This window comes from Dipodomys spectabilis, unplaced genomic scaffold, assembly GCF_019054845.1.
Source record: "Dipodomys spectabilis isolate Male_0828 unplaced genomic scaffold, ASM1905484v1 ptg000245l, whole genome shotgun sequence".
Lineage (NCBI taxonomy): Eukaryota > Metazoa > Chordata > Mammalia > Rodentia > Heteromyidae > Dipodomys > Dipodomys spectabilis.
Window position 1 is genome coordinate 44,351 of NW_024870922.1, and position 5,795 is coordinate 50,145.

Consider the following 5,795-nt stretch of genomic DNA (forward strand, 5'->3'; position numbering starts at 1 on the left):
GGGCCTACCTCCAGCTGCTGGTCTGACCTACATTGTTTTCTCGGCTCTCTGTTGTAGATCGCTGGCAATTCCCGCCTTTGGAAGGGTTGACCAGCCTAGACTGCTCGTGTTTGCTCCTACAGGTGCTCTTGGCAAGATCGGATGCTCTGGATGCAATCTCCCTGATGCTGGAGTCTGCTATGGGCTCCTGATTTTCATTTTGTTTGTTTTATGGACGGTTGTGTGCTTGAACTCTTGGTTTGAGTGCTATCCCTCAGCTCTTAAGCTCAAGTCTGGCACCCAACCATTTGAGCCACAGCACTATTTCTGACCCTTTCTGCTTATGTGATGCTGAGGAATCAGATCCAGGGCCTCATGCATCCAAGACTATCACTCTTCTGCTTAGCCACCTTACCAGCCTGAGCTCCTGCCTACTATCAGGTGCTGGCAGCCTGTGTTGCCCAATTCCCTGCCTAGAGTATATGGGTCGGGTTTTGGTGGGGTTTGGGCTTCTCTTGTCCTGAACCTCCAGGTCTTTTGTTGTCATAGGCATGCTTCCCAGGAGGTGCAGTTCCCAGTTTTTCTCCCTTCTGCTGAGGCATATTCTGAGCTTTTGACTTCAGTTGGGAGGTGTTGGTTGTGTTGTTCAGGTGCCAGATGTCCAGGCCTGGTGCCGGCCCCCTGCCTGGGGCATGCCAGTTGGGCCTGTGCTGCTGTGTATACCACCTAGGTTATGCAGCCTGGGGTGCACAGTTCAAATTTCTTCTACTGTTGGTTGTCTTGACCCAGGGACACTGTTCCTGGCTTGGGGGTTTAAGCTCCCTTCCAAGGGTGCTCTTGCTCGAGCCTGGCCAGCGGAGTGTGCTCCATGGGCTGGTGGAGCTCTCAAACATTTCTCAGTTTTAGTGCGTCCTGTGGTCTGGCTGTTGGGGTAGGGATTCAGGGTCAGGGTCTGGGATTCCCTCCCACTCTGTTCTCCTTTGAGGGATACACTGTCTCCTGTGGGGTACTCACCCTGGAGCTAGTTGTTTCTGTGTAGGTCGTCAGTTGCTGTTGCAATCCAAGTTCAGTTGGGGTGGTTGAGGCTTGGGTTGGGCGGTGGTGGCTCTGTGTGATTCTCTATATCTCTGCCTCTGTCGAAGCTGTTGTTTCCACAATGTCCACGCCATGGACAAGGGGTGGGGGCTGGGCCTCCATACAGGTTCTGAGTGCTGGGGTTTGCACTCTCCGTATCAGCACCAGTTCCTTGTAGGTTTTTGCTTTGCTCTTCTGTGGGCATCCCTTGTAATTCTGGGGGCTCCCATCATGGGGGTGAGTTCTGGGATAGGGGTTTCTCCATTCATCGCTGTCGGCGGGTCTGACACTGGTACCTCAGGAGGCTTCTGCGCCCGTTATCTGTAGGCAGCTCCCTGTGTCTCTGGGACCCCAGCAGCCCCCGCAGGGTCGTCTTTGCATATGGCGGGTCTGACACGTACCTCAGGCGGCTTCTGCAAGAGTTATGTGTAGAAGCTCCCTGTGTCTCTGGGACGCCGGTGGCCCCCGCGGTCGCAATCAGTGGGTCTGACACTGGGACGTCAGGTGGCTTCTGTAAGGGTTATCTTCAGACTGCCCCTTGTGTCTCTAGGACCCCGGCAGCCCTTGCTGGGGCGTTGCAATCCGTGGGTCTGACACCGGTACCTCAGGGGACTTCTGTACTATCTGCATGCAGCTACCTGTGTCTCTGGGACTCTGGCAGCCCCCACCTGGCTGGCTGTGATGGCTTGATGTGCTGCCCGTGTTGGGTGGCTTTGGTGGGATGGAGCCTCTCTGCTTGGATGGAAAGTGAGGGGTCGGGTGGGATCTTCGTGGAGACTCCCAGCTGGTAGGTTTCTCTGTAGCAATAAGCAGGTATGCAAACCGGTACCTTAGGCGGATTCTGCACGGATAATCTTTAGGCAGCCCCCTGTGTCTCTGGGACTCAGGTAGCTCCCGCCCTGCCGGCTGGCTACAGTTTGGCGTGCTGCCGCATGGCCAGTGAAGGTTGGGGAAGGGGTCTTCACTGTTCTCTGTTCTGAAATTCTTCTTTTCTTTTCTTTCTTTTTTGTTATTTTCCACCTCCTGTTTTTCTCTGAGTGTTTGTCTTTTTGTTGTCGATCTCTTGGTGAGATTAAACATTGGAACTCGAACTCTCTTTTTAATTTAATTTAATGAAAAATTGCTTCATTCAGCCTGACAGAGCCTTTTGCTTTTAGCTTACATGAGAAATTTCATTAACGATCCCTTTTTTGCTTTTGAATAATAGAGTATTGCAGTTTGTCTAAAGAATCTGTCATTTAAACCTTTGAGTGCATATTTTTTCATAAAAATGAACAATATTTTTCACAATGCAGGTTCAGGTTTAATAACTGAATAAATATCTAAATGTTAATTTGTTAAATTGAGCCTCTAGAATTCAAATAATACAATTTATTGTATTCTTAGATATATTAAATCTGTGCTAAATATGGGTGTCTCAAGCTTGTAATCCTCACTACTCAGGAAGCTGGATTTCAAAGTCAGCCTTGGAAAGAAAGTTTGTGAGACACATCTCAATTAATCACACACACACACATCACAACACACACACAAACACACACACTCATGAACAAAATCCAGAAATAGAATTGTCGCTCAAATGATAGAGCAATATCCTTGAGGAAAAAAACAACAACTAAGGGATAGGTCTTGAGTTAAAATCACAAGAACAACACACAGAAACATACACACAATATTATGTCTAAATGCTTATTTTAGTTTGAAGAAATAAACAATATCAGGAAAAGTAATATTTGTTACATATCTTGGAACATTTGAGAAATTGTTTTTAGTATAATTTGTCTTAAGATAAAACATAGATTATTAAAATTAATATTAATCTAGTTAATATTAACAATTACTCATACAACCTTAGAGTACAACAGTTAGGATTTTTTCTATAGCCATAAGAAATATTCTGAGTAAAAGGAAGAGAGGAATAGAGGACGAAGGAAGAAAGAAAGAAAGAAAAAAAGAAAGAAAGGAAGAAAGGAAGGAAGGAAGGAAGAAAGAAGGAAAGGAAGAAAGGTAGGAAAGAGAGAAAGAGAGAGGTAGGGATGGAGGGAAGGAAGGAGGAAGCAAAGAAGAAAGTATGGAAGGAAGGAAGGGAGAAAGGATGGGACAAAACAATTTAATTCATAAAGTCTATTTAGCCCAACATAAATTCCGTGTAATTAATCCTTTAGTAAAGTCAAGTTTGCAATTTTCACTTCTTTCCATGTTATCCATGCATGAATGAAATCAACAAATGAAGGATCATACTTAACCAAGTGAATCTGTTTTCATCTGTAGTAATATGTATGCAAATCTTTTTCTCATTTTTTATATATCATCAAATAACTATTTGCAAACAATTTACATTTAGTTATACATATTCTAAAAATTGATGAAACTAAATGATTTCAATATATTATATAATGTGAATACAAGTATTTGTAATGTTATTAATATTAAAGTCTTCATGTTATATTAACTATAAAAATTTATTATGCATAATCTTTTTGCATCTGTAGTAATATGTATGCAAATCTTTTTCTCATTTTTTATATATCATCAAATAACTATTTGCAAACAATTTACATTTAGTTATAAATATTCTAAAAATTGATGAAACTAAATGATTTCAATATATTATATAATGTGAATACAAGTATTTGTAATTTTATTAATATTAAAGTCTTCATGTTATATTAATTATAAAAATTTATTTTGCATTTTATCAGATTAATTAGCATCATCTGATTTTGGTTTCTGTGGGAGTCCTAATAGCAGACCGTAATTAAAATCAAAGGAAATCTGTATTTGTTGGCACAAACGTATATTTCTGAAAGCAGTTAACTCATCGGAGATTGTTGAAATAAGCTATACGGTCCTTTAAATGCGAGATCATTTCATCTGTAAAAATGGATAGTTTTACTTCTTCCCTATTTGGATCCCCTTTATATTTTTCTTTTTATTTATTTATTTATATTTACATTGTGAGAATACCATACAGAAGAGTTACAATTACATGGGCAAGATAATAAGTACATTTCTTATCAAGCATTGTTGCCTCCTCTTTGTTTCCCCTTCTCATACCTTCCCGTACTCCCCCTTCCTCCCACCCAAACCCCCTCCCACCCCCTACCAAAGTTGTAAAGTTCGTTTTTCGACATAACGACTTGTACATCTCATTTTGCAATGGGTCCACCTGTATCCCTAGTTAAAGGATTTCTTTTTTCCCTTTCCCTCCACAAATTATACCAACATCAAATACTGTGAAAGCATGGGTTATACCATGGGGGAGGGACATACAAAGCAACAAAGAAATCGTCTCATAAATATGTTAGAAACAATTGCATGAAAGGAAAAAAATCATTTTAATACTTATGTTTTTCTCTTGCCTGTTGCTCTTGCTATAAAGTCCACTACCATATTGAAGAGTAGTAGAGAGAGTGGACATCCTTTTCTCATTCCTGATTTTAATGTCTTCCTTCTTCCATTGTTAGGTAAATGCTAATTATCTCTGTTATATACATACTATGCATTATATTGAGGAATGTTCCATGTATTCCTAGCTTCTCAGACCTTTTAATCATAAAGTGGTATTGGAGCTGGTTAAAAGCTATTTCTTCATCCTTATAGACAATCATGTGTTTCTTTCTTTTCTTCTGCTTATGGTTTGTATGTTGTTTATTGACAAGAATATTGAATCCAATTGTATCTTAGGATGAATCTTATTTGATTATACAATATGACTTTTCTGTTAGTTGCTGAAATTGGTTGGTAAGAATTTTATTAAGAAGTTCTGCATCATTGCTTGTCAAAGAGTTGGGTTTATAGTTTTCTTTATTTGGTGAATCCCTATGTGATTTGGGGAAGAGTATATTTCTAGCTTTATAGAATGTGTTTGATAATTCCCTTTCCCTTTCTATTCCAATAAAGACTTAGATCTGTGTATTAAAAGTTCTTTGCAGGCCTTAATTTCATGGTACATTCCTTGAGTCCTAAATTTTTCTGGTATGGGAAGTGGTTTATTGACATTTCATTTTCATTTCTTCTTATGTGTTACTCCTTGGTTCAAATCGAGTATAGGAAAGCATCAATTTCTCCAGGATTCTCCAGGAGATTGGCATAAAGTTTTCAAACTTCTCTCTTATATCATTCTCAATTTTGCCTGTATCTGTTGTTTTGTCTCATTTTTGTCTTTAATTTTCTCTATTTCGATGAGTTCTCTTATTGCTTGGGGTATTTTTTTATTATGAAGGTGATATACAGATGGGTGGGTTACAGTTACATAAGTAATGAGTACATTTTAATGAGTACATTTCAATGAGTACATTTAATATTTTTATTTGTTTCCGTCTATTTGGCTTTGGACTTTTTCCTCTTTTCAAGGAGCTTGCAGTACATAATTAAAATACTGATTTGAGTTTTCCCCAATTGCTTGATGTAGGCATTCAAAGCTATAAATTTTCCACTAGGTACTTCATTTAATATTTCCTAGAGGAGCTGGTATTTTGTCTCTTTTTTTTTTTGTTAAATTCCAGTAACTTTCAGATTTCCATTCTAATCTCTTCAGTGCCCGACTGGTCATACAGCAGTGTGTTGTTCACTCTTCATGGGATTGTCCTTTTTTTTTTTCTTTAACTGTTTAATTCTAAGTTTATTCTGTTGTGGTCTGACAAGGTATGTGAAATCAATTAATTTTCAATTTGGACAGAATTTCTGTGTGATATAGGATAGATTCTATTTTGGAGAATCTTCCATGACCTGCTGTGAAA